Below are 15,302 nucleotides of genomic sequence, written 5' to 3' on the forward strand. Positions count from 1 at the left end.
TACCATTTATAATTCTACCATTATTGATGTTTTATGGGTCTGATACTTTATCTGTGTTTATTTTCTATTTTAACCTGTTATTATGTTTTTTTTTATTTAAAGCTATGTTTTTGTTCTTTTTTTAACTCATTTCATGTCTCTGATATGGTCTTTTTATTATCCGCTGTTTTACAACTTACTTCTATTGTTTTAAGCTTAACATTTCTTGCAGCTTCCTCTATTTAAATATCCATTTGTTCCAGTATGTCCTGATTGCTAGGCCCAGTTGTGTTCTTTTATGTTGTTTGTTTGCCTTGTATTTAGTGTTTTTATGTGTGCCCGTTTGCCTATGGGCCTAAGGCGATTCACAAATGTTTAAATAAATAAATACAAAATAAAATATATGGCACGAGAGTCGCTGGACAACAGGTCAACTTCAGTACTCTTGTAGGAAGTGGTACAAGCTACCCTATGCTAAGGTGACTAGGAAACAGAGAAGAAGGCAATGGCAGAGAAGTCTTGATTAAAAACTGGTGCCCGAGGGGGGATCAGTGAGTAGTAGCAGGTGGCACACTGCAGGCTTTCTGAAAAGTGTGGGGTGCAGCGTGGGAGGGTATGGAGAATGTGAAGTGCTGAAGTATCTGCCAGCTATACCAGTTAATGTAGCCCAGATAGTGACCAATCTTCAGGCATTATATCACATTCTGGGGTATAATTAAGCTCTATATATATGAACCCAGGAGACCAAGAGACTGGTTAAAAGGTCTGAGCTCCCCAAGGGTGTTCAACATGGTTTGCATGCCCATAATGGCTTGTACAGCCCTTGCACCAGGTTTTCAAAGCTATTAGTAGCCCTCCATCCCCAACACCGGTAATGAAGTAGTTGAACACTTTGCAATACAGCTGCTATTTAATTGGTTTAACAGAGTGATTGAAGGTTGAAATTACCAAGTAAGAAATAATAATAAACCAGCACTAATGGAGCAAATTCGTGGCAGTTTGTGGTAGATCACAGAGAGCACTGGCATCTGATGTACAGACAGAGGGTACACGGGCAAGATGATGCATTGAACAATGTGCACACTATACCACGCGTATAGGGTGTAGATTGTTAAATAAAATCACTCAATGAGTGCTCTAATGCTTGTTAAAGCATGTAATTGTTGAAGAAGATCCTTTATCAAATTCTTATTCCATATTACAATTTCTTTTAACTAGATGTTCCCGGCGTAACATATGCCATTCTAGCATATCTTAAAGGTCAATATCGGTCGGTAGTTCAAAGGGTCACTTCTATCTGCCTTCTTAAATTTCAGAATTACCACTGATCGTCTCCAGGAAGAGGGCGTATGTCCCTGTGACTGATTAAAGGACATTGAAAAGACAAATCATATCAGAGGGAATAGGAGGTATGTGCAGTATAAAACAGCATCTGAGTTCCATCGATCACACAGGTCTCTATGATGTGTCTTTGTAGATGCAAAATTGTCAACCTTGTTCCATTGCGGAGTCCCCGTGATGGCATAAGATTGATTAGTAGCATAATTACAGCATCTACTATTAGTTTTAACTTGTGAGGAGGCATTCGCCCTACAGCGTTTCACTCTTTAGAGACTGAAACGTTGAGCCGGTAATTAAGTGTTCATTGACACTGGAACCGCATTGCCTTGTGTGAAGAGAAGTGGGGGTGGAAAGAAGTAGCTTGAAATTATTCCTAACGTTTGCCATAGTGGAAGGCGAAGGTGACCGCGTAGAACCGTGATCATTCTGTTTGTTGAAATGATACAAAATTGGGGAAAAGCCATAGACATTAAAAAACAGCTGGTCTGCCACAGATGTTGTTCTAGGATTCTGTGAATTTCGTGTGATCCAAAAAGGTCCTGAAATAGCAGAGACCACAGGGTAGAGGTGAAACTCAGCAGAAGAGAAACATTAGCAGGCAAAAATAGGTAAGGGGAAGTCTGAGCAGCGGGTAAGGAGGATGCTCGCCGGAATTCAATCAGGGAGGAAACAGAACTGGAGAAGGAGAGAGCACCGTAGGACACCAGAAATCAGGAACCCAGCGCAGCAGAGAAGGCAGCAAAGAAAACAGCCCGGAAGCCAGAAAGCTGCAGCAGGGAGGCCAAGCAGGCAGGAGGCAGCATAGGGACACAGAAGAAAAGAACACAAGCGTTGGAACCAAGCAGAGAAATTTGCAACGCCAAGAGGGGGGAGTCAGCAGGCTATATCTGGCTGGAATGCGCAAGGAAGGGAAAGACTAGATTAGGATGGCACGTTCATAGGAAACGTGACAGAATGGTCTAATGACTGACCCTCCACCGGCTCCAAAGTTTCCAGGGACCCCAGAACATGACATCATCACACATACCTGACTTTCATTACACTTCCCCACACAGATTAAAGGCAGAGCACGAGAGCACACTCTGAGAGAGGCAAAGCACATGAGGAAACAGCAGTTCCAAGATGGTAGTTTACCGAGAGGAGAAAGAGGGTCAAACAGAAGGGGGTCGCAAGGAGGAAAGTCCCCTTGACCTTTTTGAAAAGGAACCATTACTTTCACAAGACCTTCAGAGAAAGCGTAAGACCAGGAAACCACGCTAAAGAATCATGAATTGCGTGTTGGAGGTACCCGGGGCACTACAGCGTCAATAATGAAGGCAGGGAGAATCTCCAGCCAGTGTGGTACTGTCCTTGGCCACAAGAACAAAGCCACTTCAGTGAAAGCAACACAGCCGGTGAGTTGGGGAGACCGATACAGACTAGTCTGTGTTGAAGCCAAGGTTGCAAGCAGCAACACTGTATGGTGAGTGCTTGAAAGGACATTGTTAAAACGCGTGTCATAAGAGACACGAAGGAAGTTAAACCGCTGATGAGTGATTGAACTTTAAAGCAAACTAGAATATCTTTTACAGAGTGGTCCGGCGCCGCGTGGGCGCTCAATCTAAGGTCTCTGTAAGGTAGCCAGCTAAGAAGTAATAAAAGTAGATAGAGTTGGTCCAAGCCCAGAGGAGGGAGATCAAATGAGAGAGAACAAATACATGTGAATCAAAGAAGTCATGCAACTGGTTAAGTCAAATCCTGATAACAGTTGAAAGTCTTCAATTTCAATGAAGTAAATAAAAGTTTGGAAAAGTACATGTATTTGGTCCGAGCCCGATAAAGGGAGATCAAGTGAAACCTTTGTATTAAAGTGGGTCTGAGTCTGGTGGAGGGGGGCCCAGGGTGAGTCGAGAATCGCCTGAGAAATTGTACATGAGAATCCTGAGGAGAAAGGAACTTCTGAATGTTTGTCGCATCAGGCCCTCTGAAGTAAGAGACTTTGAATGGCAAAGAGACTTTGACATAGAAGTCCTTGATACTGAGATCTAACTGCATCCTTGTGCTAGAGAAGCCAAAGACTGTGCTGAGTTCAAGTATACCACCTTCTCCTGTGCTGAAAACGTGGGGAAAGGTGTAACGCTCACCTGGTATCCACGGGACGTCACTCAGCCTGTTCTGACCTCTTACGACCTCAAACCCTTCCCTGGAGTCTACTCGACTGGAGACTGGGCCTGAAACACAGAATTGGTAGAGTTTAACCCCCTATTGTCTCTGTGTGCTTGAACCCCTTCTTCCCCAGGGTCCAGCCCTTCCCTTTGATCCACAGCTCACCTTGTTTTCTTGGAAAGTGTGCTCTCCATCCTGCTTTCAGCGCTGGGGTGCGTTGATTGATGCGGGCTCATTGCTGCCTAGTTACTTCACTGGCAAGAGTCTGACAGGTAAGTATAATGAGTCTTTTGAACAGTTCTCTAACTTCGTTCCTTTCCTTCCTTCGGTGATGGCCGCCATCCGGGGATGGCGACGTGCTGTTGAGATGAGTAGCACTGAAGGTGAGTGAGAGCGCGATGCGCAATGCGACCCTTTCGTATTTGTATTGAACTGAGTTCTTTTTCTGTGTCTTTTAGGTGCTGCAATGTTTTCAGCGTGGATGCCGGTTATGAAGAAGAAATGCGGTAAGTAAGCATGGTATGCGGCGCCTCAAGATGTTTCCACGCTAACCTGGAGTGTCTTTTCTCTCTTGCAGATGGATGAGAAGTTCGGGAGACAGAGTTCCCCCAGAGCGGCTGGGATTCAGGTAAGCGTTTGAAGCTCGTACAGTCTTTAAAAAATAAGCAAAGATTTGCTGAATGCTTACTAATGCCTTTTTTCTGTTTTTTTCCCTTTTCCTTATGAAGTGGCGTGCCGGGATGGGAATGACATCGCCGAAGATGCCCGCTGAACAGAAGTAGCGATGAACGATAGGCAGAAGCACTGCACGGTAAGGCTGTTCCTAACGGTGTTCTTGTTCTTGCAAGAGCTGAGCGCAGAAGAAAGACGCAAGCCTACTGGAGACCGATCCGAACACGGTGAGTGTCATGCTGCAGGTGCAGAAAATGCAAAGCTTGCTTCTCAGCCTGGGCGTGGCTTAAATAGTCTCTGGGTATCCCAGGTGTCTCTGGGCTGAACCACACCCAAATGACTAGACTACACATGCAGTTCTGGGAACCGAAATATGTGGGGGCATCAATCTTGTCCCCATCAATGCACTACAAGTCCAATTCCCCAATGTTATCCTATGGGAGTGAGTGAGTCTGGTGCCACAAGCGCCAAGTCTGACTCCAAGTGGATCTTTGGAGGGATAGAGAGGCCCTTGAGGGCCATGTAGGTGATCATGGCCTGGCTCCAGCCTGACATCTTGGAGGGCTGGGGACATGAAGGACAGAAATCATGACAGCATTCCCCTCCAAGGCCCTCTCAAGGTGGCTCTTCTGTCTGGTCCTGGTTTGTTTGGATGGTTTTGATGACATTGTCTAAGCAAGCGAGGTGCCTGGATGTACTCACAAGGCTCCCATGTCCTGTCTTGGGGACCATACCCCTTCCAGTCTACTAAGTAGTATAATTTGGATCTGATGTACTTTGAATCCAGGATGTCCTTGACTTCGAATTCTGACTCCCCGGTGACTACTATTGGCTGCGGTGGCGTTGCTACCCGGGTCCCAGATTGAACAGGTTTAAGGAGAGACACGTGGAACACAGGATGAATCTGCATGTTTGACGGCAAAGCTAGCCTGACCGCCACAGGATTTATAACGGAGGTGACAGTGAATGGACCCAGGTATCTTGGACGGAAAGTTCGGGTTCCTTTAATGGACACGTGTTTAGACGCCAGCCAGACTTTGTCTCCTACTTGGTAGTTGGGGGCCTTTGCTCGGTGTTGATCAGCAAACTTCTTTTGGCGATTCTTAGCTTGAAGTAGGTGTTCAGCTGCCCTTTTAAAGGATTGAGAAATGGTCCTGTGCAAGGTTTTGACTGCTGGCATTTCCAGGGTTGTAGGAACGTCCAACTCAGAAGTACGTGGGTGCTTGCCATACATGGTATAAAAGGGTGTCTGCCCAGTGCTGGTGTGTAAGGAATTATTATACGCATATTCAGCTATCCATAATAGGTCGAACCAGCTTCCTTCATCTTGGTGTAACATGCAACGCAGATACTGCTCGAGCGTCTGATTTGTCCTCTCAGTTTGACCATCCATTTGGGGATGGTGACTGGTGGGTAGCCGGATGTCGATCTGGGCCATAGAGCAGCATTTTCTCCAGAAGATAGATACAAATTGAGTACCTCGGTCTGAGACTAAAACTGAAGGAAACCGATGGAGCCGTACGATGCCTTCAAGAAATAACTTTGCCAGAGTGCAAGCATTTGGGAGTCCCTTAAGAGGAATGAAATGTGCCATTTTTGAAAATAGGTCCACGACCACAAGAATATTGTTAAACCCTTGACTGGGTGGTAAGTCAGTAATAAAATTGAGGGACAACGTTTGCCAGGGTGATGGTGGGATTTCCAATGGTTGTAATAGCCCAGCCGGTTTCTGCTTGGATGATTTGTTTTGAGCACACACTCCACAAGATAGGATGAATTGGACAATGTCTTTACGCCATAGGGCCACCAATAATTTCATTTTACCTTGGCTAGGGTTTTAGCGATTCCGGGGTGGCCCTCGATCAAGGAATCATGATAACCGGACATGACTTGTTCTCGTAGTTCTTGGTTTGGTAAGAATAAACGATTCCTGAAGTAGGGCAACTGATATTTTATCATGTAATGTTCCCCTTGTGAACTCCACGCTTGTAATTGCTCCGGACTCATCAGGTTTTGTATTTCTTGATGTAATTCTTTCTGAGTTATGGTTGCTGTGATTCCTAGGCGCTTGTCACTCTGGATGATTGCTATTGGGTCAGGGGTCTGATACCCTTGCTCTTCCACCCCCATATGGGAAAGGGCATCGGCCTTCCTGTTTTTCACCCCTGGTCGAAATGTAATCACATAGTCATATTCAGCAAAAAAAAGAGCCCAACGTAGTTGTCGTGAGGATTGGGCCTTTGCCGTTTTTAGGTACTGGAGGTTCCGGTGGTCAGTTATTATGGTGATTGTGTGTCTGGCGCCCAAGAGGTAGTGCCGCTATGCCTTAAAGACTGACTTAATGGCCAGGAGTTCTTTGTCTGTGATAGCGTAATTGAGTTCAGGGGGTGTGAATTTACGCGACCAGAAGGCAACAGGGTGTAACTGGCCCGTTTCGGGGTCCTTTTGTGAGAGGACGGCTTCCATAGCCATGCTTGAGTCGTCCCTTTCCACCAGGTATGGGAGATCAGGGCGAGGGTGGCGTAAAATTGGGGCAGTTGTGAATCTTGCTTTGAGTTCCTGGAAAGCGTCCTCGGCTTCTGTTGTGCACTGGAACTTTTTGTTGCTTTTCCTTAGCAAAGACGTGATGGGATGCACGATTTGCGAAAATCCTGGGATGAACCGGCAGTAGAAGTTTGAAAAACCCAGCATACTTTGAACCCCCTTGAATGAAGTTGGGGATGGCCAGTTCAGGATAGCAACTACCTGTGTACATCCATTCGGATTCCATTCTGGCTGAGAATAAAGCCCAGGAATTCCACCTCAGAGATGTGGAATGAGCACTTTTCGAGCTTGGCGTAGAGCTGGTGTTGACGGAGTTGCTCCAATGCGGATCGGACGTGTTTAACGTGGTCCTGCTTTGCTGCAGAATATACTAGAATATCGTCGGAGTACACTAGAGCACAGTCATCAATCAATTCCCGTAGGACATCGTTCATGAAGTATTGAAATGCTGCAGGCGTGTTGCAAAGGCCAAAGGGCATTACTTGATATTCGTACAAGCCGTATTTGCTGCGGAAAGCAGTTTTCCATTCATCCCCCTGTTTTACGCGAACAAGGTGATATGCCCCCCTCAGGTCTAGTTTTGTGTAGATTTGGGCATCTTTGACTTGATCAAGCAATTCAGGGATCAGTGGCAGGGGGTAGTGTTTTTTACAGTAATCTGGTTCAGTGCGCAATAGTAGATGCACGTTCTCAAGTCCCCCTCCTTTTTCGGTACGAAGAATAGAGGACTGGCTGCTGGAGACTTCGAGGGACAGATGACCCGTTGGCCAGGTATTGGTCAAGATAGGCCTTCAGGTGCTGGTTTTCTGGTTCCATGAGTGCGTAAATTCGCCCACAAGGGATTTGTGCGCCGGATATCAGGTCGATCTGGCACTCGGATGGTCTATGCGGTGGCAGGGTATTAGCCTGTTCTTTCTGAAAGACATCTTGAAAGTCCTGCTATTCACTTGGTAGGGTGCCAATTGCCACAGTTGCAAGCGTGGAGGTTCTGGTATCTATTGGTTGTTTCTCTTGGCGATAACATGTGTGGGTGCAAGTCTCGGGAAAGGCCAATTCTTCTGCTCGCTGATCGATTCGAGGATTGTGAGCTACCAACCATGGCATTCCCAAAATCAACCGGAACTGTGGTGCCTTAATGAGTTCAAAAACAATATATTCTTGGTGTCCATCCTGGCACAGAAGGGTTAAAGCTGCAGTGCATTGGGATACTGGACCAGAAGCTACTTCTGTGCGGTCGACAGTGGTAACAGTGTCGGTGGTTGTTTTAAGGCGTAACAGAAGCCCCATCTTTGCCGCAAGATCCTGGTCGATGTAATTCCCAACGGCTCCACTGTCAATGTATGCTCTTACTGCGTGCATCCGAGATGGTTGTTGGTGATTGATCAAGACCACAGATAGTGCAAAATGGGAGGTCTGTAGTTCACTTTCTTCGCTCGACAAGTGCACCCCTACACTTGCCGGGTTGGGGATATTCCGATTCCTTGATGGTATCTTCCTTGTCTATGGCCCCTACCATCCTCCTCAGTGGCTTCACAGGGCACTCTTTAAGGAAATGACCTGACCTTCCACAGTACAGACATAACTGCTTCTGTCTCCTTTTATCCCTTTCCGCTTTAGTCAAGGGGGATCTGACCCCCCCCCGATTTGCATTGGTTCTCCTGAACCTTCTGTTGTGCGGGCAATATTGACCTTTGAACGCACATACATAGGGCGAGGGTCCGGTCTGGTTCGATCTACTCTTCGGTCCTGCAACCTATGATCCAGTTGAACAACAAGGTCAATGAATTCTGAGCAGTCTTTCGGGGGATTCACTACTTGTGCGAGAACATCCTTGAGCTCCCCCCGCAACTCCCGAAGAAATAACGTGGTTATCTTCTCCACTGGCCATTCTGCTTCAACTACAAGTCTATTAAACCTGGCTATGTATGTTAATAGGGCTCGATTCCCTTGGCGTAGGGACAGAAGTTTGTTGTTTAATGCTTGCCCATGAGTACGACGGGTGAACAGCTTTTCCATCTCCTGCTGAAAGCCCCTGAAGTCATGCAGCAAAGGATCTTCTTGGGCCACAAAGGGTACAGACCAGTCTGCGGTGCCACCACTCAGGTAGGATAGCACAAAAGCGACCTGTGATTGGTCATTCGGAAAGGCCCCTGGTCTACAGAGGAAGTGCAGGCGGCACTGGTTCATGAACGTTGCAAACCTCTTGGGATCCCCTGTAAATCGCGGGGCCAAGGGAACTACCCCAGGAAGGGTTATCTGAACGGGATTGGCTGTTGGTGCTAGCATCGAGGGCACGCTTCCCGGCAATGGTGCATGCCATGCTTGTAACTGGAGAAGTTGCTGGCTTAAATCATCAGTGCGTTCTTTGGCTACTATCAGCTCTCTCCTCAGGGTGTTGATCTCCGGCCTGGCGGCATGTACTTCGGAACGTAGCTGCCCCAACATGTGGGCTAACTGGTCAGTTTCTGACATTTCCATGACGTCCAGGTGGATTTTGATGTGAGGCTTTGTGTTCTGGAACGCTCACCTGGTATCTACGGGGACGTCACTCAGCCTGTTCTTACCTCTTAGGACCTCGAACCATTCCCTGGAGTCTACTCGACTGGAGACTGGGCCTGAAACACAGGATTGGTAGAGTTTAACCCCCTATTGTCTCTGTGTGCTTGAACCCCTTCTTCTCCGGGGTCCAACCCTTCCCTTTAATCCACAGCTCACCTTGTTTTCTTGGAAAGTGTGCTCTCCATCCGGCTTTCAGCGCAGGGGCGCGTTGATTGATGTGGGCTCGTTGCTGCCTAGTTACTTCACTGGTAAGAGTCCGAGAGGTAAGTATAATGAGTCTTTTGAACAGTTCTCTAACTTCGTTCCTTTCCTTCCTTCGATGATGGCCGGCGTCCGGGGGTGGCAACGTGCTGCTGTGATGAGTAGCGCTGAAGGTGAGTGAGAGCGTAATGCACAATGTGACCCTTTCGTATTTGTATTGAACTGAGTTCTTTTTCTGTGGGCCTCATTACACGGTAGGCGCTAAAAAACGGGATTTACCGGCATGGCGCTATTAGCGTGTCCGCCCTCACAGGAGACCGCCAATAGCGCACCATTACGAGTAAGCGGACACGCGCATAGGGCCATGCCGGTAAATGACCCTACCGCCATGGCGCTAAAGCACCTTACCGGGCCCGCCCAAAGTGCTGATAGCACCTCCGCCCTCACTGTACATGCTATTTGCCGTCACCGCTATTAGCGATGACCGCTATTAGCGGTGACCGCTATTAGCATCGACCGTTAAATAGCGGAAGCGGAAATAGCGTCATCGCACCGGAACGGGAAAGAGCACGGCGGCCATCTTTAAAAACACAATCCATTGCCATCCTCTGCCCCCTGGACCATATTGGAGTAGTGAGCTGTGTTAAATCAACCGTGACACCTGCATCATGCCCAAGGCCCTGAAGAAAACATGTGACAGACAGCGGAAGGAAAAGTACACCAACGAGGAACTGGTCATGTTGACGCAGACCCTTGCAGAGCATGCAGAGGTCGTCTTTGCAAATGATATGCGCCGCGCCACCTTGCTCAAGAAGAAAGCCATCTGGGAGGAGGTGGCAGTCAAAGTCAGTGCCGTGGGCACCAGCACGCGCACTGTGCGCGAATGCAGGAAGAGGTGGGACGACCTCAGGCTGCGGGTGAGGGGCATCCTGGCGGAGAACCACTGCATTGCCACTGCTGGCGGAGATGGCTCCCCAATACACCTGAAGGAATGGGAGGAGACATGCGCCAACATGATTGCCACCGAGAGCATTGAGGGAGTGGGCAGCATGGAGGTCGGCGTGGCTACCACTTCTGATGCAGGTGAGTGTACACATGACAGGATGCGGTGTGAATGCACAGTCACCCCCATATGTGAGCCCAGACCCCACTCATGCATGGACACACATCCACACATGCACCCATCCATCACCATGTCAGTGTCAGCCCCAAACACACACACATGCACACATCACCAGAGACAAGTCCCAAACTCAACCATGCATGGATGAGGCACTGAACTGGCACATCACCTGCATCCACAACTGCTAAGTCCCAATGTCCACAACTGCATAATCCCTGTAATTTACATTGAGTATATTGAAACGCAACCAATGCCATCCCCCTTCTCGTCCCTGACAGGCTCACATACAGATGGGGAGGATGCTGCAGATGCATCAAAGGCACCACCTACATCAAAGAGGCCAAGGGCACAGGAGCCGGAGGAAACCCCTGCAACATCCAGGGGCAAGGGTGGAAGGCCACACCTGAAGAGTGGCAGCCTACGTCACAGTGCCACTGCCAGGGCAGCAGTAGCTGCACCACCAACTGTGGCCCCACCACCGGAGGCAAACCCACTGGCAACAATGCCAGACACCCAGGGCCCACCATCAGCTGCGGCAAGCTCTGCTGGTGAGGCAGCCGCCACTGGCCCCCAGTCCGATCCAGAGGACACCCTACTCCAGCACATGGAGATGCACACCCCAAGCCCCCCAGGAAGCCCAGAGCCCATGGCATCCCAGACCCCTGGTTCTGATGGGACTTATGAGGACACCAACCCTGCAATAATGTCACCCATGCTACCATCACCTGTTGCATTGGAGCCATCTGTGGGCACGGCATCCAATGCACGGTCACCCGGCACTGATCAGCAATTCACCGCCATCCTGCAGCGCCAACAGGAGCTGACCGTGCTGGTTGGGCAGCATGTTGCTGAGGCAGCAAATCTCACCGAGAAGATAGTCCAGACGGCGAGGCACTCCACTGAGCGCATGGACGCCAACACGGACAGGATATGCAATGAAATTGCAAGTCTCAGGGAGGTGCTTGTCCGCATGGCAGACACAATCGACCGCCACTTTCACCCACAAGGCCAGTCTGCCCCATCCTCGACTTCCGGGTCGACTCAAACAAGCCCCCTCAGGCGCTCGATGAGAACCACCAGGCGCACGTCTGGCAACCCTCAAGACCCTTCCAAGGACAATTGCAATTAGGGGGTTGATGGGGATACTCCGGTGTGCATTGGCCATGGCACAAATGGCAGAGACATGAGGGACTGTTGTGGGGGGTGGTGGGAAGGGTGTCATGGGTCTGTTGGCGGGGGGGGGAAGGGTGTTATGGGTCTGTTGGGGGGGAAGGGTGTTATGGGTCTGTTGGGGGGAGGGTGGTGGGATGTTTTTGGGCTTGCACTACTACACCTTCATGTCACTCAATACACTGGTTTCTGAACAAAACACAGGCTTGGACATCTTCATTGTGTGTGTGTACTTCATTGGCGACAGGGTCCATTGCGTGCTTCAAAACATACACCAGTGCATTACCCCCCATATCCATGTGACAGTACGGAAACATGTTCCTCAGAATATTTGGTTGATCAGATGCTGTCTCACAGCACGTCCCTCCTGGCCATCCCCTCTTGCAACACCTGCATCCCCTTCACCTCTGTCCTCATCACCATCATCATCCTCATCAGGTGCTTCTATTTCAACGTCAGGGGGCAGTGGCACATTCCGTCTGATACACATATTGTGCAGCATGACACATGCCATGGTGATCTTGGCCACCTTCTCATGCCCATACAGGAGAGCACCACCAGACCTGCTAATGCACCTGAAACGTGACTTCAATAGTCCAAAAGTCTGCTCGATCACGATGCGGGTACGGGTATGTGCACGATTGTATTCCTCCTCGTGCCTGTTCTGTGGGTTCCGTACAGGTGTGAGGAGCCAGGGCTTCAGGGGATAGCCCGCATCACCTGTATGGGGGAATGAACGGGGTCCTGTTACTGTTCACCTCAAGATCGGCCTGTTCACATCACACAAATTGACATTGCATTGTGATTCACATACTAAATTGACAGCATACATGCAGATGGTCTGTGTGACAGCAACGTGCAAGGGGGAGGTCGACCCTGCAAGTAGAAATGCCACATTCATGCCTCCAACAGTAATTGACATGTCCTGGGTGAGGCCAGGTCTTAGGTGTCCCTGGCCCATCCAAATTAGGTAACACACTGCTAGTGTGCTGACATCCTGACACCGATGTTGCCATGCTGTGAAGCATCACTTCAGTGGTGCCATAGGTGTGTGGTTCAGTGCTATGTCTAGGGGTGATCCCTTTGCATGCCTTCAAGGGCGCGTTGCTGGATTGATGTTGTGCTGCACTGAATCTGTATTACGGTCTTGACACCGTTGCAGGTTTTTATAATATGTGGCGTGGCATGATGTGCAATGTGGATGGATGTGTGATGTTTTGCAACCTGCATTGTTCTCAATGTACTGCACCTTCGAATTGCATGTGGGTTCCTCTCAAGTACATCGTGGCCTTCCCTGAAGGACATTGGCGTACATCTGTATGTCCATTTTCCCTACGGACGCCAGTCAACACCCAGTTGGAGTATGCATCTCTCCCCCCCCCATTCACACCCAGTTGGAGTATGTATCTCCCCCCCCCATTCACACCCAGTTGGAGTATGCATCTCTCCCCCCCCCATTCACACCCAGTTGGAGTATGCATCTCTCCCCCCCCCATTCACACCCAGTTGGGGTATGTATCTCTCCCCCCCAATTCACGCAGCCATGTGCTTGCCCTGCTACTCACCAAGTAGCCACGAACGTTGTCCGGTGTGTCGCTCCATGTAGCGTGGGATAGTTGAGTTCCGCAGATCCATGGAATCATGTGTTGATCCTGGGAATCTGGCACAGCAATGTGTGATTATCTTGTTGGCGTCACATACCATTTGGACATTGATAGAGTGGAATTGCTTCCTGTTTCGGTAGACTACTTCATTGTGATGTGGGACCACCAATTCCACATGGGTACAGTCGATGGCCCCGATGCAACTTGGAATGCCTGCCAGTGAATAGAAGCCAACTTTTGTGTTTGCAATCTCCTGGGCAGTCTGTGGCATGGATATGTGTTCAGGTGCATGCTTCAGGAGTGCATCGAGTACCTGGTTCAGCGTGCGTGAGAATACTGGTTGTGAGATGCCATGCATCTGTCCCACTGTATGCTGATAGGTGCCTGTGGCCAGGAAGTGGAGCACACTCACCACCTTCAGTAGCGGGGGGATGGCAGTTCTGATGTCTATGAGGCTCACAATGTCGTCGTGGATCATGTCCACGATGCTGGTGATGGTAGCCCTGTCCAGACGGTACAGGGTGTGTATCTGCTCAGGGGTCAGGTTGAATGGACTGGCTCTGATCCTGGGTATTGGTGGGTGCCTCTGTGGTATGATTAGGTGGCGTTGTGGTGCCTGCTGTGCCTGTCTTGCCCTCCTCCTCCTCCTCCTCCTCCTGTGTCTCCTTTGTGCTGCCTGTTGTTGTAGCAGCTGCGCTGCAATGAGGTCCTCCAGGCCATGTAATGCTGCCAGTATTGGAACCATCTTGGTGTGGGGAGGGGTGTGGGAAGGGGTGTGGTGTGCTCCTTTTGAGCTGCCACAGTCTCCATTGCCTTCACCTGTGCTGATTTGGTGCGCCTGTGGCAGGTGGGAACACTGCTCATTTCCCTTAACGGGTGGTCTGCGATGCCGGTATTTGCACCATGGCGGTATGGGGTTTGGGGGGATTTACCATGCCGCTATTTGCATGTGCACTGGCCTTGTGATGCTGTGCTAATAGCGGCGTGGCGTAATTAACGGAATGGAGGGTCGCGCGCACGCGGCGTTTCCGCTATTAGTGGCACCGTAATTAGCGGTGCCGCTAATAGCGGTGTGCGGGGTCGTGATCCACATAGGGATTTAACATTACCGGTAAATCATTACCGGTAACGTTAAATCAATACCGCCTTCCGTGTAATGAGGCCCTGTGTCTTTTAGGTGCCACAACGTTTTCAGCGTGGATGCCGGTTATGAAGAAGAAATGCGGTGAGTAAGCGCGGTATGCGGCGCCTCTAGATGTTTCCACGCTAACCTGGAGTGTCTTTTCTCTCTTGCAGATGGATGAGAAGTTCCGGAAACAGAGTTCCCCCAGAGCGGCTGGGATTCAGGTAAGCATTTGAAGCTCGTACAGTCTTTCAAAAATAAGAGAAGATTTGCTGAATGCTTACTAATACTTTTTTTCTGTTCTTTTCCCTTTTCCTTAGGAAGCGGCATGCTGGGATGGGAATGACACCCCCGAAGATGCCCGCTGAACAGAAGGAGCGATCAACGATGGGCAGAAGCGCCGCACAGTAAGGCTGTTCCTAACGGCGTACTTGTTCTTGCAGGAGCTGAGCGCAGAAGAAAGATGCAGGCCTAGTGGAGACCGATCCGAACACGGTGAGTGTCACGCTGCAGGTGCAGAAAACGCAAAGCATGCTTCTCAGCCTGGGCGTGGCTTAAATAGTCTCTGGGTATCCCAGGTGTCTCTGGACTGCACCACAACCAAAAGACTAGACTGCACATGCAGTTCTGGGAACCGAAATATGTGGGGGCATCCATCTTGTCCCCATCAATGCATTACAAGTCCAATTCCCCAATGTTATCCTATGGGAGTGAGTGAGTCTGGTGCCACAAGCGCCAAGTCTGACTCCAAGTGGGTCTTTGGAGGGATGGAGAGGCCCTTGAGGGCCATGTAGGTGATCGTGGCCTGACTCCAGCCTGACATCTTGGAGGGCTGGGGACA

At 49.5% G+C, this 15,302-nt stretch overlaps 1 long non-coding RNA gene across 1 annotated transcript in view; it reads right to left on the reverse strand.

Annotated features, from left to right (window-relative positions):
• LOC138472500 (uncharacterized) overlaps positions 1-15,302 on the reverse strand; it is an 823,178-nt gene that overhangs the window by 133,349 nt on the left and 674,527 nt on the right. The window lies entirely within an intron of this gene.

The sequence above is a fragment of the Ambystoma mexicanum genome, chromosome 8 (assembly GCF_040938575.1).
Source record: "Ambystoma mexicanum isolate Mex_15411 chromosome 8, UKY_AmexF1_1, whole genome shotgun sequence".
NCBI classification, from domain to species: Eukaryota; Metazoa; Chordata; class Amphibia; order Caudata; family Ambystomatidae; genus Ambystoma; species Ambystoma mexicanum.